General features: G+C 44.3%; 1 long non-coding RNA gene across 1 annotated transcript; it reads left to right on the plus strand.

Moving 5' to 3' along the window:
• Positions 1-18,655: 18,655 nt before the first annotated feature.
• Positions 18,656-19,225, plus strand: LOC104872145. The gene is made up of 3 exons (XR_004516007.1): positions 18,656-18,761; positions 18,849-18,941; positions 19,139-19,225. It is a non-coding gene; the product is annotated as an uncharacterized LOC104872145 (long non-coding RNA).
• Positions 19,226-24,056: the final 4,831 nt, after the last annotated feature.

A 24,056-nucleotide genomic window follows, 5' to 3' on the forward strand; every position in this document is an offset into this window, starting at 1 on the left:
AGTAGCCTGTAACGTCTTTCACCTGGCACAGCTTACTCAGAACTTGATCCCTGGCCTTCGGTCTTGTCCTTTATAGGACACATGGAGTAGATTTTCTGTAACACTCTTTACCAGATACAGAGAGCAAGGCACAGCATTCCTTGCACTGACTAAACTTGGAATAAAGCGTGATATGGCCAAAGGGGCAGGGAGCCAGCAACAGGGGGTGAACCTTTGGCACACAGGCTGCAAGCGGCTCTTGAAGGTTCCCATCACTGTCATACAACATGCAGGCCCACGTGTCACTCTACCCCTTAGGAAAATTGAGGAGCACCCACAAATTTAGTGATAGAATCGGGGATTACAAAGCTGTCAAGGAAATAGAAAAGACATTCTCCATACAGAGCCCTGTTCAGGGATCAAATGAAGAAGGGACATCAGCAGAACTGCAAATTGAACACACCACAAATTTACATAGTAGGAGGACTGCCGAAAGAGGATGATGATGATGATCATGACGAAGATGACGATGAAGATATGAGTGTGTTTGTGTGTGTATGTGTGTGTTTGGGTCTAGAGTCTCAATACTCACTTTGATCCAGAGAGCAACATTGGTTTTAAGGGGATAGCAAGAGAGGAGACGGTGGGTGTCAACACGTACACATTCCATCACACGGAAAATCCTTAGGCTTACACACACAAGCAGGTTATGACAAAGCACGAATAGCTATAATTGCAGGGCTGCGGAACCTTACTACCCAGCATGGGAACACAAGACTGCTAGTTATACAGATCTGTGCTTGGCTCTCACTGCTAGGGACACATCTCTGATCCATTGAGACTGCTCTAGACATCACTGAAAATCATTTATGAGAGTGTGAATTTCCTTAAACGTCAAGGAGGACATGTGTCACTTGGAGACTTCACTTATTTCTTTTAAGACACAGCAGAAAGGGCGGAATGAACTTTCATCTTCTCTGAGTCAAGCGAATTTAAATAAAAACAGTCAGCTTGCCAGAGTAGCATGTCTTGGTGGGACATACTGGGTTCTTCTATTCTGTCAGGAGGTGAGACCGAAAGGCAGGGAGCAAGGAGTGCTGAGGGCAAGGGAAATCACGACGATGAAAGGGTCCCTCATTGCTGACATCCTGTGAGTTAAACACAGTCCTTCCACAGGACCAAGCCGCTCCCCCGTGCCAAGGAACACTCAGAAAGAAAAGGAAAGGGGGCCAGCTCGATGTCCAAAGTAATGGAGTCTGTGACGCTTCGCCATCGTATGTCAATGTGAATGCATTACGAAATGTTTAGCAGATTAGTAAAGAGGGTAGGGGCATTATCTTCCCTGCTGTTGACATTTCAGAGATGGCTTCTAGGTCCTTGAGAGAGAACTTCTGTGATCATAAAGGTGACATGAGGCCTTTTCCCAACTTTATTGTAAGAAATGTCTATATGCTTTCCAGACACACAACTCACAAGTGCTCTTAAGTAAATGTTTTGTTTCATAAGAGGAGGAGGAATCTCTTCAACAGGAGAGCATATATGTTTTCCATAAATCTGCAAAAAGTACTGTACCTGAAACATCCTAAGCTCACAATGTGTCTAAGCAGTGTAGATTTATCAGGTTTTCTTCACAGGTGATCACGTGCGCAAATAAAGGCAGGCTATTTCCCCTCCTTTCCAACCTGGATGCCTTTTGTTCACTGATTTCTCTCCTCAGGAAGGTTTGCATTTTCTTGTAGTTTTCCATCAATAGGAGTTTCTGCTCAGACATCACATGTGCCCCATCCTTCTGCACTGCTAGAGGGATCCATGAGCTCTGTTCGGAGATGTTACTGGGTGACTTGATAAAGGTTTGATCTTTTCTGAGTCCTACTTTGAGAATGAGCTGTGGGGATTCATGGCAGCTCTTACTGCTAGTGAAATGTTTCCACAAGGTGGAGACAAGACCTCCTGAGACTTCAGGCGCCCGCTGAAGCATGAGTGTTTCTGTTCTCCTGGTTTCCTTGGGTGTGGATGGCCCCAGATCTCTCCTCCCCTGGAGAGCTGGGCAACTTGCCCTTCAGCCTCTTGAGGTGCGGATCATTGTCTAGGCCACACGTGGGTTCTTCACATCTCATCTCAGTCCTGCTGAATCCTGTAAAGCGATTCTCTGAGGATGGGCAGAGTTCTCCCTCTCTGAAGACCTCTCTTCTCTGGACTTCTGCCCCGGAAGCACCAGCTATCCAAACTCATACAACAAAATCATCTGCATATATTCTGAGGTGTTTTCTTGATCACACAGTGAATACACAATGTGCCAGCCAATCCCTAATCACTACACTGAATAGCAGTGGTCTTGACAATAACCATTGACTGACACAGTGGGAATTCAATAAGCTGTGATGTGTGATCACGTATAGACAATATTAAAAAACCATCTCAATTCTTTCTGGGCCAAAGGATGACAGTCTGCGATTTCCCATTTTCCTCAGCTAGAATCCTAAATAGTGCGTCACATGTATTGTTTCTAAATTGATGCACCCTTGTTCTTTGTTCTCTAGGTATGTTTGTTTGATGACAGTTTTATGGACCTACAATTTACATAGTATAAAATCCACCTAACTTGGTGCATGGCAAAGGAATTTTAACAAGTGTGTACAGTTATGCACCACAAATATCACTGAGGTACAGACCATTTTCACAGACCTCAAGCCCCTTTCATTCCCCCGGCCACTTGCAGTCAATTATTAACCTAATCTCAGGTATGAGGACCTCCCAAGAATCACAGGAAACAGTTGGCAGCCGTCTTGTCATCCCTTCACAGGGCCATTCCACAGGGAGAAACTGACACCCAGAGTCACTGTGGATGGAAGTCCGTCTTGCCGCTGCTGGGTCAGGCTACATTAGCCAGGTGTGCTTTATCGTTGTGAAGCACTCTCTTCCTGATAGTCACCTGCAGCATCTTTTGTCTCCTTTCTTTACTTCTCCCCCCACCCTTTCTTTTGTATGCCAGGGATGGAACCCACTCATGGCCATGCTAAGCACCCTGCCTTTGAGCTGGGCCCTTGACAGCCCTGTCTTTTTTCACCCAGTCTTTCCTTGCAAATTATATAGTTTTGCCTGGATTCCCACCTTGCTCATTCACTGTTTCTATGGGAGATTTGTACCCTAGAGTCCACCACTTGGCCAGTTTTAGTCATGTCATCCAGAAAAAAAGTCCATGCATAATAAATAAGTTAAAGCGTTTCATGGGCAGAAGCAGAGAATGGAGAAGAATGGAAGGAAGGAGGGCAGAAAAAAGGGGGAAAAGGGAAAGGAATTGAAGACTACAGGTAAGCAGTCTTGGGCTCTGGGACTCTGAGGTAAATGCGACTCATACCTACATTTGGCGTCTTATTGTAGGATTGTTGCTGATAAAGCTACCTAATTTTTAACTTTGTTGTCGCATGAGAGTGCCAGTAATCATTTTCAAATGGCAAAATAACTTTAAGAGACTGCCAGTTTTGCATTTTATCAATAGAGTAATTAACAGAGCTGTGGTATCATGGTATGAGTTGAGTAGAAATGACGATCCTACTGGAGCAGATGCAGTTCATGAATGCTTCCGTTTGGGAATAGTTTGCTTTGTGAACAGAAGCAATCAGCAACATTTTGCTTCCCTTCACGAACTTCGTATCGGGCGATGAACAGGACTGTGGCCAGATTTCCCACATGTACATGAACACGGCCATCTTCCTCAGAATTCAGGAACAGATTAAGTTTGTGAGCCGAGGTACCACAGCCCTTAACAGGTTTCACCTGAGACAAAATATATTTCTTCTAAGACAGCAGAACCTTTATTTGCACTCCAGTTCTCACTTAGTATCTCCCCAACTCATTCCTGGTGCTCACCTCAACATTACAGTTCATCATCACACAGTTCCTTATTCCATTGTATGTTATTAATGATTTTTGCATACGTTAAACAAGGGAATAATAAAATAATGAGGTTGCTGATACAAAATGCAGCAATGTCATTTGCCAGTGAAAATACAGGTGATGTTTATTTCTACAAGTTGCTTCACTTTGAATTCCACAACTAAGGCGATGAATCACTGGTTGCGATTTCTCTCACTTCCTGAAAAAGTCGCCCAAGTATACAATAAGTGTTTCCTTGAGCTATAAATTTAAACTTTAATGTTGAGGTACCTATGTAAAAGAAACATTGAAGCCATTTGATGATAATTTCCAAAGTAACAACACTATTTTTATATAAATGTGCTGACACAATTGTTTGTATCATAGCAGGAAGGCAGTGCTTGGAAAAGAAACTGAGTCAACAGTCTTTAGAAATGACCAGTAGGTGACAAGTTACACGAGATCTATGGTGGTGGTTCTGGGGACAGCTGTAATCTTCATTCAATCAAGGACTGAGAGAAGGAGCCCTCACAAAGCATGCTAGTAATCTAAGTTATTTTAGGGTGCTGCATTTTGTTAAGATTCTAGATAAAATAGACTGGAACTATCTCGTATTGGATGGTGCTTATTTTAGTACAGTCTACAGCCAAGCCATAAGTCTTCACAGAGCAGTGGGTGTCAGCAATGGATCTCCTGATATTACCGTGTTGAGAACAACATAATCACATAAAGTTCAGGAGATGAACTATGGATATCATAGCAGATTCCTTATAAATCTCCCTAATACCATGTACATAGCATTCATTGCTTTGAGCACCACATCCAACACCCCTAAAAACAGCATTTTCAATGAAAAATTGTAAGAACAAGACTTTCAAAACTGCTAGAGAAGTGCTTCACCTTTTTATTTTTTGTGCCGCTAGACATGGAACCTAGGGTCTCGTGTGTGATAGCCAAGGGCTGCATTACTGAGCCACAGCCCTGTTCTCCGTTCTCCTAGTACAATTCTTTGCTCAGAAAAAAAAAAGCTGAAATCAGGGCTGTTGTTCTGCTGCCAGTGTTGCTAATGGTCTCGGGTCACCTAGAGCCTGGGAGCAACTGATCCTGTCATGGTGTTACTGGCTGCAGGACCGGAAGGAACCTTTTCAGCCTCTCCAACACGTTTCACACGCTGTCCCTTAGTGTACATAAACAGTCTGGAGGTACTAAGAAACCCAGACACACAGAGGGATTCTGAAAATTAGAAAGTTGCAGTGTTGCCTGGGGCCCTAACTTCACCATGCTTCGCTATGAACATCAGAGCACCACTTCGCAAAGAGTGGCTTCCTCACATTCTTGATGGATAGGTCGCATTTCATCTCTTGTGCAGTCAGTCAGGCCCCGCAGGAGGTCACCATGGCAGAGAATTACGTGAGCCTTCCTTCTAGACTTCCTCAAGTGTGTCAGTCTCTCCTTTCCCCTCCTCCTATTCCCCTCCCAGATACTTTCCCCTAAATTCTGTGTTTCTGCTTGGTGGAAGGAAAACTCCTGCCCTTGATACAAGTGCCGTGCTCAAACAAAGGCAACAAATGGACGACAGGCTTTTCTGAGAATTGGGACACCTGACTTTTGTTTGGAGGATGGTGAGTGGAGGTTTGCTCTGTCATGCTTCACCGTCTTAGTGTGCATGAAGACAGAAAGCCACCTCCCAGTCAGGACCCCCAGACAACTACATCCCTGCACTTAAAGATCGGTACTGAAACTTTTTCCTGGAGGCCTCTTTAGTGTTTTCTCCGCCTTGCGCTCTCTGGAGCACTAGGTGTTCTACGTAACAAGGTGCAGGTCCTCCTGACAAGCCCACGGCTCTCTCTGGCACACGGGGTTCCCCAAGGGCCCATGGGTGGCCTGGACGGTGGGGTGGGACTCCACCATTGGCTGGAACCTAAGGCGGAGGACCCATCTGCGCAGGCGCAGTGAGCATCACCTGTTGCATTGTGGGTGGAAACGTTACGGCCCTGCGCATGCTCCTCCTCCTGTCCTCAGAACGCCCGGACTGTGGTAGGTGCTGGAGCTTGTCTTCGAGCGGGAGAGGTCTGACGACTATGCAGGGCCCTGATAACGCTCAGGCTGGTCCAGAGGAAGACTATGGAGATAATGGTGTGAGAGGCGGCCCTTCACACCCTATGTTCCTTGGAGGCGGGGACGGCCCGGGAGCAGAAGGGGCCGATCATACTGAACATCCCCAAGGCCAGCGAGCAGTGCCGGGACCACTGCCAGATGGAGACGCCTCAGCTGCGGCCTTAATCACCGAACCGATGGAATTGTATCTTTTCTTAGGGACGGGCTGGGGGAGGGCTGAGAGCCCACAGGGACATCGTCCACTCGGCGAAGGAGAACAGTAGGGGCACCCGAGGGGCGGGAGGCCGAGCCCGGGGTGGGTGTGAGCGGCCAGGAGGGGCAGTGAGGGCAGGGTGGCCAGTGGGTGCCTCTAAGGGGTCTGGGGGGCCTGAGCGACTTACGGGCTGGGAGACAGGCGGTCTCAGTGACGGAGTCACCTTAACTACGTCTTCACCAGGCACCTCAGGTTTCCTTACAGTTACGCGGAGGATGCAGAGATTGCTTGCATGTACCTGGGTCCAGTAGTTCGGTCCCTTCCGGAAGGAATTTACAGCGAAATCACCATAGATGGCAACCACCTGAATATGTAAGTTGTGCTCAGATGTCGCCTGGGAGCGAGGGGCAGGGGCAGCAGGTATCTGGGCTGGTCTGTGCCCGAGAAGACGCCCTCGGGGACAGGTTAAGACCACCGAGCTTTAGTCCAAGGAGAGGGCTTGGTGTGGGGGGCTTGCTCGGCCTGACCTGGGGGCTCTGTAAACCATAGGCAGAAGGATTACGTGGAGGGGCAGGAGGGGCAGAGAGGGAGAGACCTGAGCACTGCTGATGTGATCTTGTGTTCCCTTCCCTTTAGCCTGCTCACTTCGGAAAATTCCCACCTTGTGGAGTTTGCTACTGCTGCCTGCGACTTGATCCACCTTCTGTCCATGGTGTTTCTGGTATTTGAGGATTTTGAGACTTAGTTTCTGGACAAGCTTCAGCTAGAAAATAGGATTCAATTTTCTTAATATATCCCCCACCCCCAGGCAGTCCATCCTACGCTAGATTAGGGATTCCTGAAGGCTGCTGTCACCTTCTTTAATTCTCTGGTCTGCCCTCTGGTGCATAAATATTTGTTCATGCTCAAAATAAAATGAACGGCTCTTCGATGTCTGCGATTCTTTTCAGCAACTGCTCTCCCAGATTTCATGCCTTTGTTCTTCGGAGAAGGGACCTTCTGGGGTTTAAATAGACAGAGTAATGGAAGGCAATGTAGGAAATAGAATAACATGAAAAAAATTAGGTCTTTCCGTTCAACATTAACTACCCTGAGCACTTTTTTTTTTGGTACCAGCGATTGAACTCGGGTCCTTGCACTTGAAAGGCAGGCCACTGAACCGCTGAGCTAAATCCCCGGCCCCCCTGAGCACTTTGAAACACATTTGTAGTTTGAGAGTTGAACGCCTACATGAAATGTATAGCAATTGCATAAATGTAATTCATTTCATTTGCAAGTCTAACGTTAAACTTTTCCCTGAAACATTTCCATGTAGCATGAGCTTAACATCTTTCTAAAATACTCAAAACCTTGTTATTGGACAGACACAAAATAAGCATGATAGTGTATTAGTTGGACATTTAATGTACTCAATTTCCCTTTTTTTTTTCCTCATTGAGTTTATTGGTACATTTTAGGTGTACAGTACAGTTAAATTCATCGTTGGGATCTTGTACCTTTACATGACAGGTTTTGGTTCTCGTTTTTTCCCCTTATCCCTGCCCTCCCGTCAACATGCCTCCCCTCCCCCTTTACAAAAACTTCATTTCCATTTCTTTATTTTCCCATATTTTTTTCTTTTCCCTTATTTCCTTTCCCCTACCCTTCCCACATTCCCTACACCTTTAGCCCCTTTCTTCTTATTTCACATTGTTCATTGCTTCATTAGGAACTTATGTGCTACTATACTTTATTCACACCAGAGAAACTATTCGGTATTTACACATATGAATTATGTATTTCACTTAGGAGTATATCCTCAATATGTATACATTTTGCTATGAATGAATCTAATTTCTCATTATTTATGGCTGAGTAATATTCCATTTTATGGAAAAACCACATCTTCTTTATCCAGTTTCCAACTGATGGGCAAATGGGCTGTTTCCAAGTTTTAGCTCTTACACACTGTGCCGCTATAAACATAGGTGTGCATATATCTCTGTGATATGATTTTTTTAATTCTTTTGGAAAGATACCCAGCAGAGGCACTGCCGGGTCAAATGGAACCTCTATTCCCAGCTCTTTGAGGTATCTCCATCTTGATTTCCATAGTGGTTGCACCAGTCTGCACTTTCACCAACAATGCAGAAGGGTTCCTTTCTCCCCCAAACCCCGCTAGCATTTGTTATTGGTTGATTTCTTTATAGCAGCCATTCTTTGTGGGGTGAGGTGGAATCTCAGTGTTGTTTTCATCTGCATCTCTCGAATGACAAGTGAAGTGGAACATTTTTTCATATATTCGCTTGCTGCTTTTACTTCTTTGTCTGAAAAATGTCTCTTCATTTCAGATGCCCATTTTTGTTCTTTTTTTGGTTTTTTATTGAGTTTTTGGTACATTTTAGGTATGCAGTACAGTTACATTCATTATTGGGATCTTGTACCTTTACATGACAGGTCTTGGTTCTCACTTTTTCCCCTTGTCCCTGCCCTCCCTTCACCCCCACCTCCCCTGCCCATTTACAAATACTTTATTTCCATCTTTTCATTTTCGCACAGTTTTTCTTTGCCTTTATTACCTTTCCCCTACCCTTCCCACTTTCCCTATACCTTTAGCCCTAATCTTACTGAGGATTTCTTCATAAAATCTTTTCCTATGCCACTGTCTTTAAGAGGTCTTTCTAACTTATTTTCCAGCTAGTTTATTGTTTCTGTTTTAATATTTAGATCTTTAATTGACTTGGATTGTAATTTAGTGCATGGTGAAAGAAAAGGGTCCAGTTGTAATCTTTGGCAGGTTGTGATCCACTTTTTCCAACACCATTTACTTAACAGGCTCTCTTTCCTCCAGTGGGGATGGTCAGCTCCTTTGTCAAAGATGACATAGCTGCATACATCTGGAGTTGTTTCTGTATCTTCCAATCTGTTCCAGTGATCCTCATGTCTTTTTCTTTGCCTGTACCATGGTATTTTTACCACAGTGGCTTTGTAGTATACTTTCAAATTGGGAATTGTCATACCCACTGCCATGTCTCTGTTGCCTAGGATGGCTTTTGCTATTCTAGGTCTCTTATGGTTCCAAATGAATTTTTGGATTCTTTTCTCTAGTTCTGTGAAATATAGTGTTGGAATTTCACTTGGCATTGCATTGAATCTGTGTAGTGGTTTTGGTAGTATGGCGATTTTCACTATGTTGATTCTTCCTACCTAGGAGGAGGGTATATCTTTCCAATTTCTTATATCCTCTTCAATCTCTTTTTTCAGAGTGCTGTACTTTTTAGTGTATAGGTCTCTTGCTTCTTTTGTTAGATTGATTCCTAGATACTTCATTTTTTGGATGATATTGTCAAAGGAATTGTTTCCCTAATTGCTCTCTCAGTGACTGTTATTTGCATACAAGAAGGCTATTGATGTTTGGGTGTTGACCTTGTATCCAGCTACTTTGCTAAAAGTTTCTTCAGGGTGCACCCTGACTGGGTGACCATGTCTCTATTGGTAGTTGGTGTTAGGGGCTGAGTGTCTGGCTCCTCACACAAATTACACATTCCTGTCCTGAATGAAATCCCCTACAGTCATCTGTGGAGACTGCCTCTCTGGGGGCTGGCTGAGTTTAAATGAGGCTCTGAGTTTGCTACTCTGATACAATATGATCATTATGCTTTTGAGAAAAGACAGAGATTCTTTTCCCATCTCAGGGAACAGGCTCTGGAGAAAGGCCCTGTGAGGACACAGTCAGAAGTTTACAGGCACTTTCATCATGAATTTCCAGCCTCTAGAACAGTGAGAAAGGAAGTCTCTGATGTCTGAGCCAAACAGCCAGGGGTGTTAGTTATGGCTGCCTGAGCAGATTAAACACAATTTCTTTATTCAAAAGAAAATCAACACATCTTTCCTGTTTTATTTTTCTAATTTTACTGGCACATGTTTGCAGTACACACTGACTGTGTTCCTTCACAAAGCTGCTACAACTCCATAACAGCTCTTTTATGACAGGAGCAAGTTTAGCCTCCTGGAGGGAGGAGCCCATGAAATTAGGCTTCTGACCTCCCACAGAAAATGGAGTGTAGGGGCATTATCTTCCGTGCTCCTTACATTTCAAAGAGATGGTTCCTAGGTCCTAGAAAAAGACCTGACTTGGTCAAAAGAGTGGCAAGAGGCCTTGTCCCTTCTCTTAGTTCTGAGAAACATTTATATCCTTTTCAGACACAGAGAAAGAAATTACAAGTTCTCTCCAACAAATGCTTTAGTAAGAGGAAGAATCTCTTCAACAGGGATAATTCAGCCTCTTAGACATAATCTGCCTGTGTCCTTATAGTAACTCTGTGAAATTCATTGTGTCCTGAAATGTGCTAAGCTCGCACTATGTCTAAGCAGTATAGATTTAACAGGTTTTCTTCTTAGATGATCATATGTGCAAATAAAGACAGCTCTTTTCCCTTCCTTTCCAACCTGGATGCCTTTTGTTCACTGATGTCTTTCCTCAAGAAGGGCTGCATTTTCTTGCTGCTTTGTATCTCTAGTAGTTTCTGGATGCATGTCTCAACTGGCACTTTCCTTGCGTGCTGGGAACTTCTGTCCTGCTGGAGGGATCCATGAGCTGTGTTCTGAGAAGTTGTTGTGTGAGTTAGTCAAGGTTTGATCTTTCTTTTTCTTGCTTTGGAAATGAGCTGCGGGGATTCATGGCAGCTCTTATTGCTAGAGAAATGTTTCCACAGGGCCCAGACAAGACCTCCTGAGAGCAATGCAGGTGACCCATGATGGATTAGTTTTTCTGTCCTCCTCATTTCTGTGAATGAGGAAGGTCACAGATCTCTCTTATCCTAAAGAGCTGGGCAACGTGGCCTTCAGCCTATTGAGATGTGGATCATTTTCCAGGAGCCAATTGGTTTCCTCACATGCTATTCTCATGTCAGCTCTTTCTTATCTCAGGTCTGCTGAATCCTGGAATGTGAAATCTGAGGATGGACAGGGATGCTTCCCTCTGAAGACCTCTCTGCTCTGGGCTTCTGCCCTGAAAGCACCAGCTATCCAAACTCATAGAACAAACACATCCGCACGTTTTCTAGGTTTTTTCTTGATCATACAGTGAAGACACAATGTGTTAGCCAAACCCAATTCACAACTCTAACACCAATGGGCTTGATAATAACAACTGATTGACACAGAGTGAGAATTAAATGAGCTATGATGTGAGAACATTTAATATATTCCTCAGTAATAATAACAATCAGTAACATTTTTTTTATTAGTACATATTTACAAGGCATAATGATTTCATCCTTCTTGGGGAGCTGATACACATACATAACACATCTCAATTCCTTTTCATCCCTTTTCCTCCTTTCCCTCCCCCTTCCTCCATCTCTTATTCAATTTCCCTTTTGCAAAACATCTGTCACCCTATTTCCTATTTGGTATCATTCATCTTCCTCTATTTATATTTGGAGTTTCTCATATAGAACAAGTTATGCTATATTGAAACTCATGTGTCCGACTCACATGAACATTATGGTCTCAAGGTACATCCCTTTTCATACAAATGACTCCAATTTTGGAGTGTGCCAGATCCTGTTGTGTTTTGTGTGTTATGTCATCTCACAATAAGCATAAAACAGTATTCTCTAAATCTATTAGACTCTTATGCACTTTGTTAGCAGGGGAGACACTTCTCAGTGCATGTGCGGGTGTGTGCACACACGGCCAGGAGTGAAACCAAGGCTCAGAAAGTTTAGGTACCTTTGCCAGTCACAACTATTAAGTGACAGAACTACAAACTGAACCCAGATGTCAGCTTTCATAGCTCTTGCTTATACTAAATGTTTTCAGTATTCTATAAAATGATTGTCTGGTTGGAAAGCCCAAGAAAATGATAGAATAGCATGGTATTTCAAAGGGGCAACATGAATTTCACAACACTAAAAATAACTGGTACTGGACAATCCAAAGTTATGAATCAGTGCATAAAGAAGCCATGCACTCAGATGGGAAGACTCTACCAGATGTCATTTAGCCAGGAATTAAGTACAACCACAAAGATCCCACAGGAATTTCTATGTATGTGATTCAGAGCTGACGAAGCATTTCATTTTGGAGACAAAAGATACAATAGATGGATTTAAAAACATGAGGAACGACAAAGATCTGTTTGTATTGATTGCAAACAGACCAGACAGACATCTGAGTGTGCCGAGCATGCAGAAGAGACTCAGACGTCCACCTTTGCGTGGTAGGTGCTCAGGGAAGACAGGGCAGGTGGGCACACAGAGCCTCCAGCCTGGAGTAGTCACACCTGGCACTTGAATACCTTCCTTCTAGGAGGAGGCCCCCAGCATCTAGCCCAGTGATGGCGAATACTCCACCTCCATGCACCCTGTGCACGGAGCACAGTCATGGGAGGACTCCATTGTTTGACCACAGTAAGGGCCAGGAGTTGCCGAAGATCCATGCACTTGCAGCTGCTATGATCCCTTCCTCAGCTTCCTCCAGAATATCTTAGGCACTCTGAGTGCTGTCACCGTGACCTGTAAATCCAAGAGACAATTCTGTCTGAAAGAAAAGAGAGCTGCTTCCTCAGAATCAAAAGAGAAGAATGGTTGACCGCCCTTTTCAGATTTCCTCAGGAGCAAGACTCCTGTCCTGGAGCCTCAGGAGCAGTTTGATAGAAAGTCTTCTTTTCTGGTGTGTGCAAGTGAGAATAACACAGATTTTTCCCAGTGTAGTTACGGGGGGGGGTGCATATCATCCTGGAAATCAGGGGACACAGCATGGTTTTTATCTAGATGGAGACCTAGGAGATTTCTCCCCAAGAGGAAGATTCCAGGGGATTTTAAATGCAAATGTTTGCATCTTGGCAGACTTTGCAAGGTTGAAAACTGAAACCCAAAAAGGAAGTTCTACGGTAATGAGTTATGGAATTCCTGTGGAAGTAGATGTTACTTTAAAGCAGGGATAACGCAGAGTGAAGAACGCTATGGAGGAAGGAACCTTCCATAGAAAGACAAGCAGGGAAAGCCTTAGGCTGACGGTGAACCTGCCCAATAGAACAAGCCTGAGATAGACTGCCAAGAGGGCCAAATAAGAAACTGGATGAAGCAACAATCCTGTAACCTTAGCAGCTGGAAGGATGTTTTCTCTTATAAATCACAATACAAATAGGATAATTGATCTATATGTGCTCTAATTGTACTGAATTCTCCTCAGAGAGAACCCCCCTTTTAGGCATCAGAAAACCCACATGGCTGAGAAGTCACATGAATGTGACAAGTGTGATAAGGGTTTCTTTCATATATCAGAACTTCATATTCATTAGTGATACTAAGCAGGAGATGATCTATAAACATGCTGATGGTGAAAACACTTTTATCTCTACAAGGAAACTTAATCAGCATAAGAAAACCCACACATTGGAGATACCTATGTCTGTAGTGAGTGTGGTAAGGACTTCAGTATTGATTCAAATCTTTGCATGAACCAATTGGTCCTCGTGAGCAGAAGGCCTTTCGGATGTGAAGAGTGTGGAAAGGCTTCAGGGACACCTCCCCCTTCCGTGAGCATTGAAGAATCCACACCTAGGAGAAGCCCTATAAATGCTCCAAGTGTGAGAAGCACTTCAGTCAGAGATTAGCCCCTGCATCCACCAGAGAGTCCTCAACAAGGAGTGAAAAATACCAGTCACAGAAAACTTTTGGCTAACAACTAAAATCTTAAAACCCGTAAAAGCCACTGGAAAGAAAACCTGATATATATCTACCCTGATCCACTAACGTCTGATAGCACTCACTAACGAATTGCCCTTTTGTCGGGGAGGCTGAGGTAAGGTTCATTTTTGATTCATTGATTCTTGCCAAGTGTTCCACAACTTTATTTTGAATGTAGGAGCTCTCTGAGCATGGGCAGCATGAGCTGGGGCCAGGGAAGGCCCTGCCAAGGGTCTCTCAGAGGGACCCTGCAAAGCTGAACCATCCCCCTACCCCTCAAAGGTGCTGCTTGCTGGGGCCCGAGAGGAAGGCCTGGCCCTAGAGGCAGTGCCCTGCTGTCGGGGGTGATGGTGAGCTGTACAGTGTCCTGACTTCTAGAGCCCTGTAGTTTTGGTTCCTGTTTCCCCCCTTGATTTGTTGATGTTGTTTGTTTATTAGTTTTTGCTACATAGATATTAAAAACTCATGTGGAGGAACTCGAGGAATGCTTAAAAGATCAAAGGTCCCCAGTCACAAGAACAAAGGCACCCAATTTTTAACTTTTATTTTGACTCTTTCCTATTTTCGTTGAATTCTCACATGCAGCCCTTGTGCTGAGGAAATATTCAGGAAAATTAAGGATCTTCAAAGCTCTGAAACAGCTGATCAGGTCAGTGGTATCTGTCCACTGAGGTTGGAAAGCCATTTCTCAAAACAGCTGTGAAAATATAGAAACTATAGATTGACTTTTATCTCCATGTTTGACTTCATTTCTTCTGTTGGATGGAAGAGGTCTTTGTGTAACTAAAACCTCAACTCCTAAAGGAGATGTGAAAGAACACACAATTTAGTTGATGGACCGTGAAACTAGAGGTAGAATTTGGTGGTAAATTTTTCACTGTCTAGCTCTGATTCCAGATATCTCCACTAACAAGCATTTACTCTGTAGTTTCACACACTTTCTTTCATTTTGCAGAGAGGGCAGCTTTCTTTGCTGAATCCCCTTCCAAGCCTCAAGTCCAAGGCTGAGATTGACTGGAGTGTCTCATCACTCTTCTGTGTCACAGTAGCCTGGAACAGTAGAGAAAAGCCTAGGCATTTAGTTAGTGGGGAACCAGCTGAAATGTTACGGACATCATTTTAGTTTTAGGAAGAAATGGTTTGATTTCTAGCTTTATTACTCTTAGGTATGTGAGCTTTGGTGAATGCCTTAATCTTTGAGTGCAGTTATTTCTCAACATCAGGCTATTAGGCCGAATGGTTTCTAAGTTGCCACCTAGTACTAGACTTTTTTTTAATTGATTTTATTGGTACATTTTAGGTACACATTACAGTTACATTCATCATTGGGATCTTGTACCTTTACATGACAGGTCTTGGTTCTCATTTTTCCCCTTACCCCTGCCCTCCCTTCGCCCCCTCCTCCCCTCCCGATTTTCAAATGTTTTATTTCCATTTTTTCATATTTTTTTCTTTTCCCTTATTTCTTTTCCCCTACCCTTCCCACTTTCCTTACACCTTTAGCACTTTTCATCCTATTTCACATTGTTAATTGTCTCATTAGAATCTTGTGTACTATTATAGTTTTCACACCAGAGAAACTATTCAGTATTTACAAGTTTGAGTTATTTATTTCACTAAGGAGTATATCCTCAAAAAGTATCCATTTTAGTCCTAGATTTTTTAATTTCTAGGTATTTGGATTATGTAATGATGCTGTTGCTGGGGAACACTACCAACACTTTTGAAGCTATTCATTTTATTTTTTTAACATACTCTAATTGCCTATTTAATAGACATTTCACACATTGTAAGGAAAGCCAGGAGGAAAACAGAGCAACTGAAATTTCAGTACATTTCAAATGCAATGTCACAAACATCAATCAAAAATCCAAGAAAAAAGTATCAATTCCGTTTTTCTTTATAAATACATGACATCTCTACTAGATATGCTACAGTATACATCAGAAATCTTATTATCCCTTTACTACATCAAAATTATTTAATTCATACTGTGTTTAATACTAGATTTATTTATTCATGTAGTTACTCTGACAAATATAAGGAAAATATTTTAAAGGAAAAAGCAAAAAACACATTGGAATTAAAAATAGTTCCTACAATTTTATGTGGTGTAATGTTGCATAGTGTTTGGTAAAAATTATATTGAAATTATAATACTAAAAATAACTGTGTGTGTGTGTGTGTGTGTGTGTTTGTGTGTGTGTGTGTGTGAAAAGTAAAGGTTTTTTGTTTTGTTTTTAAAATGAGCTTGGTGGTCTTAGACACAGAAATGCAACCAGTCTTAGAGACATGAAAATGAGTATACTAAGCACAGCATAGTTTTGGTTTATCCTTCTGAACTCTAGAAATTATACAAGGCCTATAAAACTTCTTCTCCCAATCCCTGTCAGACAGCAATACAATGATACCAATTCAGAATTCACAGAATTAATTACAATACATAATCTTTCAGTTTTTCCTGGTTGTGAAGGCTTGTAATCCCAGATCTTGGGAGGCTGAGGCAGGACAATCCTGGAGGGTTCAAAAATAGTCTGGGCTACATAGTGAGTTCAAGGCCACCATTCAGAGGCCCTGTGTCAAATAATAATAGTAAATATGATGATGATAATAATAAGGAATAAAAATAGAAATCTAAGAAATGAGAAGTAAAACTCTTTATAAATGTACACATTTTAAAATATTTAAATACTTTTAAAGAGTTTTTTGAAGAATTTGTTACCTACTTACACTTCCAAACTCGTTTAATTTGTAACAGAAAAAAATGTAATGCAAAAGACAGAAAAAGCAAACAAAAAAATCCCACGTGAAAATGTCTCTGCTTCACTGCTCCGAGGCACATCCTGGCACCTGCTTTTGCAGGCATCATCCAGAAAGAAACCCAGGCCGCCCATATCTAAAATAACAAACAAACATAATAAAAAAATACCAGCAATTTTTCATAACTGATTTTTCCGACTTTTAGAAAAATTCTATTAATCCAAATATAGTTTTCCTGACCAAAACAAAGGTCCTGCATCAAATGCGAAAACCTCTGCTTACAAACAAGTTTTGTTTCACACTGATTTCCAGGGGAAGTGCCTGCGGCCATCCAGGGCCCTCCTGCTCCTGGCTGGGGGCCTGTGCCAGCCCTCAGTCCCGCCCAAGGGGACTGGAAGCCAGTGACAAGCACCGCCCAGGCTGCCCTGTAGTCCTGCGGAGAGGGTTCCCGAAGAGCAGTCCTGGCGAGCCCAGGCTGAGTGTGCCCTTTGCAGGAGGCCTCCAGGGCCTTGCTGGAGTCTGGCTGGCTGTTCTGAGGCTGTCTCTGCTGGCTCCGCACCTGCTGCATGGGCTGCTGCCACGCCCCTAGGTGCTGCCCCAGGCCTGGATCCCGAAGGCCAGAGGGTCACTCATGGCGGTGCTGTGGGGTTCGTGTTCACTTTAGCAGCAGCGAGGCTGAGTAAGCAGCCAGGACCCCTCTGAAGTAAGGTGAGTTTGTTTGGGAGGAGCAGAGGGCGGTTGGCTGAAGGGGCTCTGTTCCAAAGCTCAGGAACACCAAGGCCCCTGAAGGTGAAGATCCTCAGCTTGGGTCAGTGTTGGGACTAAGTTACTGTGAAGCGAAGCGTGCGCTCCTGACTGCTGGTTGATGCTCCTGATGTTCTCTCCCCTTTGCCATTTACAGGGCAATTTGAATACTTCCGCTTCTGTGATGACTAACCCTGGTTGGACCCAGCCCACTAAGGGCTTACCCACTCCGCCATCCAAGGGCCGTTTCTCTAGTCCACATCCCTACACTGAGGGGATTGATTCGTCAAGCGAATTGCTCAAGTGAAGAACTGAATCAGGCGTAGCTCCAGGGCGCCGGCCCCAGTGCAGAACGTCCACAAAACCTGGGCCTTCATGTCCACCTGCGCACTCTGCCCCCAGCAGCTCCTCCTTTACCACTCCCACTGCCGCAGCCCCTGATGTTCAGCTCCCTGGGAGGTTTTCCCTCAAGCTATGAATTTTATGGTGGGCTTTACAATCCATAATGCTGTCATCAGCGAATATTATTTAACCTACAGTATGTCCCAAGCAATTTAATAAAATCCCTTTATAACAGGGAATCCAGTCCTGAAAACTAAAGTTTGTTTTTAGTGAAAGTGTCTGAATAGAACCAGACACCAGAGATACTGGGAGGAACAGGTAGAAGTTCCATGTACATGAACGGTCATTTGGAAATCAGAGAGGGAGGAAACGGGCTCTTCAAATTGCAGAATATTATTGAACTGGTCGGGAGCAGCTTGATCCCTCTCAACGCAGGCCCACTCTCCTCAGTGGTACAGAAGCTGCACCGAGCCACACCCACAATCCCCCCCCAAAAAAAAACATGTTCCCTGCTCATGTGCTTGCAATAGGTGACTCAGTCCGATTGGAACTCCCCGTGAGTCAAATGGTGCCCTGCGGTGTCCATCTTGGGTTTCAACAGTTTCTACAATATCCTCTTCTAGGTGCAGGTTCTCCCACTCAGGTGGTAAATTTTGCCGGTGCCTGAGAATGGGGTTGCTGACACTGCCAGTCTCGGAACACAATCCCTCAGGACTCACAGCGAGAGTCCAAGCCAAGCATTTGTTGGAGGGCAATAGCAGAAGTTCCTAAGAATGTGCTGCTCTTGAGCAGCATATATGACCATGATCCTCTCCCTCCATGGCCTACCGTTCATTTTCTCATTGGGTAGGGAGGTGAGTGAGGCCAGAACAGAAGCACAGACCTGGAAAATAAGGCAAGGACCAAGGATGGGAAAGGAGGAGAAATGTATGCACAAGTGCGATGGGAGTGAAGAGATGTCAGAAGTGCGAACACAGCGTCTGCGGTCGGAGAACGGCAACTGAGGCTCTGAATTCTTGAAAATAAGAGGATTTCATGGAGAAACCAAGCCTGAAGTCCAGCCTAAGCCACAGGTAAGGCAGAGACAAACTTCAGGCAGTCACTGAGATTGAAATGTGTCAAGGGACCTATGGCTGTGAAAAATTGTTTTTCTTCAAAAGGATTTTTGTGAGAGTCCATATATGTTCACACCGGCCTGGAGGAATGAACATCTTCCCCGTGATGAAGTTGTGCAGGATAAACTGGAGGCCACGGTGAGATCACGGGGAGCAAAAGAACTGAGCTCTATCACCATGTAATTGCCATATAATATTAAGCTAAACTTACTTAAATATAGTGGCTAGTAATAAAAGAAAGTACATCCATAGAAAACTGTGTTACTTTTCATGACATTTGCATATGTAATTCTGGACATGTACATTTGTATTTTCTCTATCATGTATAGTTTTAGACACAAGTACAGTAATGATTCTTCTGGTGTGACGGCACACACCTGTCATCCCAGAGGATGGGGCAGGAGGATTGCTGCTGAATTTGAGACCAGCCTGGGCTACACAGTGAGTTCAAGGCCAGTCTGAACTACATGGTGAGACCATGTCTCCAAAAAATAAAAAGCAATAATTGTCATGTTCTATTCAAATTGGGTACAACAGAAGTTACTTGTGAAAATTTATCTGGCCATTCTTAGATTCTAACGGTCAGAGAATTTAACCTCAAGCCACCCTGTCTAGTGCACCTTTCTTTCATTTCTCCTGGTTTCTGTTATTAAAGGGATGCATTTTCAAGTTTCCGTATATTATCCAAAGTGGTTATGAAACACACAAAGCGGTGCCATGCCTTCAGCATATACTCAGCCTGGTGCTCACGCTGCTGCACTGAGTCCCCCCACAAATGTGTGAGATGAGGAAATACTCTGGTTGCTCTTCTGGAGAAACGTCAGGTGAAATTATTTTGTTGTTTTTTGTGTTTTTGAAAGCCACAAAACTTGACATTTCATTGAAATACAACAAACGTACAGATGAGCACCCAAACCAAAGTGTGCAGCTGGGAGAATTTTCACCATTTAAACACGCTGTGTGCTAGGCAACAAGATGAAGACACAGAGCTTTCCGGAGGCTGTGCCACAACTCCCTCTCGGTTACTGTCACCTTCGGAGGAACTTGGGTCTCTACTTGTAACAGCTTAGTGCACGCTTGCCTCACCTCAGGCAACATGAGGTTTGGGGTGCCCTGTCAAGGGGGAGGTGCAGTCTGTTCACTGCCCTTCCTGTATACTATTCCCTTCTACGACTGTCCCTAAGTCCTTTAGTCCTGCTCCATGGGCATTTCGGTACTTTGCAGGTTAGAGGCTACCATGGACAGCACAGCTGTGAACACTCTAGCATATTTCTCTTGATGAATACACGGGCATATTTCTGTGGGGTCCACATCTAGGGTGGAGCTGTTGGTCACAGGGTGTCTTCACCGAACTCAGCCTATTTCATAGAAGAGTGAGGAGTGCACCGGGTGGAGCGTGAATGCCGAAGAATGGAGAGAAAGCTAGAAGGGGGCTACAGGAAGAAGGATGGGGGCAGCCAGTTCAGTGGGGCCATCGATGGAGTCACAGTGGTCTTCGCAGGGCTGTGCCATCCGTGGACACTGTTACCAGCAGACACAGCATCCTTGCAGTCAGCCATCCTTAGATGCCTCCCCTGCTGGGTGGGGCCACCCCTACATCAATGAATGCAATGGTTCTCAGTGTCCTTCCCTTCTTTGTCACCTGCTGCAGGCTCACAGCACCAAGCAGGAGGTCTAAGGAGTCTGCCCAGGTCCCTGATCACTCGCTGCCTGCTATAAAGTTGGAAAGCGGGTGTCTGAAAGACAGGGACACCTCGCTGTTTCAGGGTGCACAGTGAGCACAGCACTGCCCTAAATCATTATGCCAGGAATATGCCCACTTAGAGGGAGGGAGAGCAGATGCTGATACCACACCAAATGATAATGGGTCAGGGCAGGCAGTCCATGCTGGTGTAGGTGGGGCTGACTTCATTCAACCTCGCTTATCGATGTAACACAGACCATGCCCTTGAACTTGCCTTGACCTTCAGCAAATGTATCAGGTCCGGGAGCAAGTAGCCATGGAAGAGGGAGAAAGAGGCAGAGAGAAAAGAGAAAAGAAGGGCAGAATACTGTGGGAGAGGAAAAGCAAAACCTAAAAGGGAGGATGTTTGGCGGAAGATGAAAAGCACATTTTCCCCTTGACCTGATGGTGGCACTATATGCATTGTTCCATTTTCACTACCCTTCTGATGTCCTTTATGGTCTGTGATTTGTGATAGCAGGTTAAGGACCATGATGTAGACCACAGAATGAAGAGGTCCTAGTCATTACCAAAACTAATGATGGACTGGAAGTCAAATCATCTCAGGCAGCACCCAGCTCTGCCACAGTCTTCATCCAACTAAACTACGGTTGTTTTTGGAAGTCACAATCCTTCCCTATATGCGTTTGTTTTGAACGATAATGATATTGTCTCTCAAATGCCTTCTGCACAGAAAGACAGGAGGAATAATTCCTTGTCCTCAGTTTTCAAGTTGGAACTGCTCAGGTACAGAGGAGTTTACAGTACAGCCCAGAACAAGACTCTACCAGAGCCAGAGGAGAAGCAGTTTCCTATCAGATGGATTGGAAGAAACTCAGACCCAACCCTCAGTCCCGGGATTTCATCAGGGTGGCAGGAGGCTCATCTAGGCATTGTTGGTCCAGGAATGCCAGTGCTAATGCATCTGGGGCATCTAGAGGCTGCCAGCCTGCGTGAAGGTGTCCTGCTTTCCTGCTCACTCTGTGTAACCTTGGGCACACTATGTCATATCCCTGTGCCTGCATTTCCCTCTCTGTAAAGCAGGCCTACACTCATGGACTTATTGTTGGAGGCTCAAACAGATGAAGCAGTCAAGGCTCAGACCACTGGGTGGTGTGTCTCAAAGTGTGGCACTCCTGTCTGTTCCTACAGGGCAGATGCCCAGAGGGGCCCATGCTGTTCCCATCCTGAAAGCTATTCCTTTCTCATAGGATCGTGGAAAGGTCACATAGGAAAAGCCCCACAGCTGCTGCCTCCAGGCAGGAGACGGAAGGCTACCTACACATGTCCACTGGTCCCCACGTTCTCATTGGACATAGACTCGATAGGGTTATTAGGGAATAATTTCCATTTCAATAAATGTTCGACATATGGTACAAATGATCCACTGGCTTTCTTTATTGTGATGCATTTTAAGTTGAGATGTGAGGATTCAATATTGGGAAATCTTTAATCCATACTTATTTTCACATGACACATTTGTTATTTGGCTATAAAACTGTCCAGTGTTCTTTGCAGCAAATGAAAATGATGTATAAAATGAAAAAAAAGGGAAATTGAATACCCCAAAGCATACAATGAAAAAGTGAGAGGAGCCCAGCCTGGTAGGTCAGACCAGGTGGAGGTGGGTGGTGTCCCTGGGTCTAAGAGCATGCTCGGTGTTTGGGAGGATGGGCAGAAAGGGAGCTGTCCATCACCGAAGGCCTCAAAGGATGGTACAGAAGAACTTCCCTCTGCAAGGGTTCTGTGGTGCCAGTGCTGGGATGATGAGGGGATCCTGCAGTCCCCAGGGTTCACACTCCCCAGGAGGTCCGCAGAGGACAGCGGAACCATCATCCTGTCTATTCAGGCCTCCATCTTCAGCTGCTCAGAGGCTTTGGGGCCGGGGAGATGCTAGCGCTGCTGATTTGGACACGCCCTCTCCCATTCTGCGACCACTGCTGAGAGGTGCCACTGTCACAGGCCTAGGCAAGGGACGGACGTAGGCTGGCGGTGGAAGCAGGCCTTGTCATTAAGAAGCTGATTCAGGACTCACTGCAGTTCAGGCGCCCAAGTCCATGGACAGTGCATGCTGGGAGGAACCCAGCCAGACTAGAGTCAGGGCCACAGCTTCAGGACTCCAGGAAGAAAGACTTCCAGTGTCTGGGGAGAGGGCGCTGTGGCAGAGCCATCCCGGGTGCTCACCTGTCTTCCTGTGGATGCAAGGGTCACACACAGCCCACCCTTGCAGAGTATGGCAGCAACTCCCTAGAAACTGAATCATCCTTCAGCAGGCAGCTTTATGTTGCAGATTCTCTGGATTTATGGTCCCTTCAGCATCCTGCAAAGAGAAAGTAACTTCAAGGATTTCTGTAAAGCATGGCATGGACAAAAATACAAGAAGGCAGCAGAAACTAGAGTCCGTTAGACCCTGGTCTCAATCCTGGCTATTCGTCCCTCCTCCTGTGGAAATTTCATGCACTTCAAGAGGTCTATTTGTTGTTCTTCTTCTTGTTGTTGTTGTTTCTAATATAATGACAACAAGTTGGACATGGTGGCACATATTTGCAATGCTTGGGAGGCTGAGGCAGGAGGATCTCTGAAAATCCAAGTACACCCTGGGCTACATAGTGAGTTCAAGAACACCCAAAAGACCAATAATAATAATTATAATGACTATTAGAACCGAATTGCTTGTAATTATTTTTCAGTAGCACAAACCACCAATTATCTACATGGTACTAAGCACTTTATACTTCATAAAGTTACCTGCTCAAATAATTTTAGTAATTTCACTTTAACATAGTGTGTACTCTTATTGTATAAATTATGAGAAAAATAAGGTAAAATCCTGGAGAATCTAATGTTCTACATATGGTACAAATGGCTATTATTATGAAAAAAAAATCATTTTTGAGACAGGGTCTCACTATTTGGCCCAGCCTGGCTTCGAAATCATGGAGATCCTCATGCCTCAGTCTCCCAAGTGCTGATGTTACTGGTGTGTGCCAGCATGCCAGGGTATCGAAATATTTTCTGAGAGTAGGAAGTCATTATCCTAGAAGAGGGGTCAAGTGAGAACGAAGCTATCGTACCTTACATACAGAAAGTGGTCTAACTAATTTCCACTATAGAAACAGGAAATATCAAAATCAAAATCAGAATGTGGAAATCAAGAATAAGTGTGAGAAGAAGAAAAGCAAGTGATGAAGATTCAGTTCAAAGCAATTATTGGCAATCCCGTGCAGTTACCATTATTTTCCTAAGTCCTGTTCTAAGGAGTTGGTGGCCACATACCAGTGAAATATAGCTTCTGAGGCTAGGAGAGGCAGGCCTAGACAAGGTTGGGTCACTTAGGTTGGGAGGTGGGATCACAGGTAGTTTTTCAGTCTTCTTGATTCATTTTCCCTATTCCAAGACCAGTGGGGGAACTAGTCACACTGGAGTCTTAAAGGAATGGGTTTCTTGGGGCTGGAGATTTAGCTCACTGGTTCCGCTGCCTGCCTTGCAAGCACAAGAACCCAAATTCGATCCACAGTACAAAAAAAAAA

The sequence above is a fragment of the Fukomys damarensis genome, unplaced genomic scaffold (assembly GCF_012274545.1).
Source record: "Fukomys damarensis isolate Sample0158 unplaced genomic scaffold, DMR_v1.0_HiC HiC_scaffold_73850, whole genome shotgun sequence".
Taxonomy (NCBI): Eukaryota; Metazoa; Chordata; class Mammalia; order Rodentia; family Bathyergidae; genus Fukomys; species Fukomys damarensis.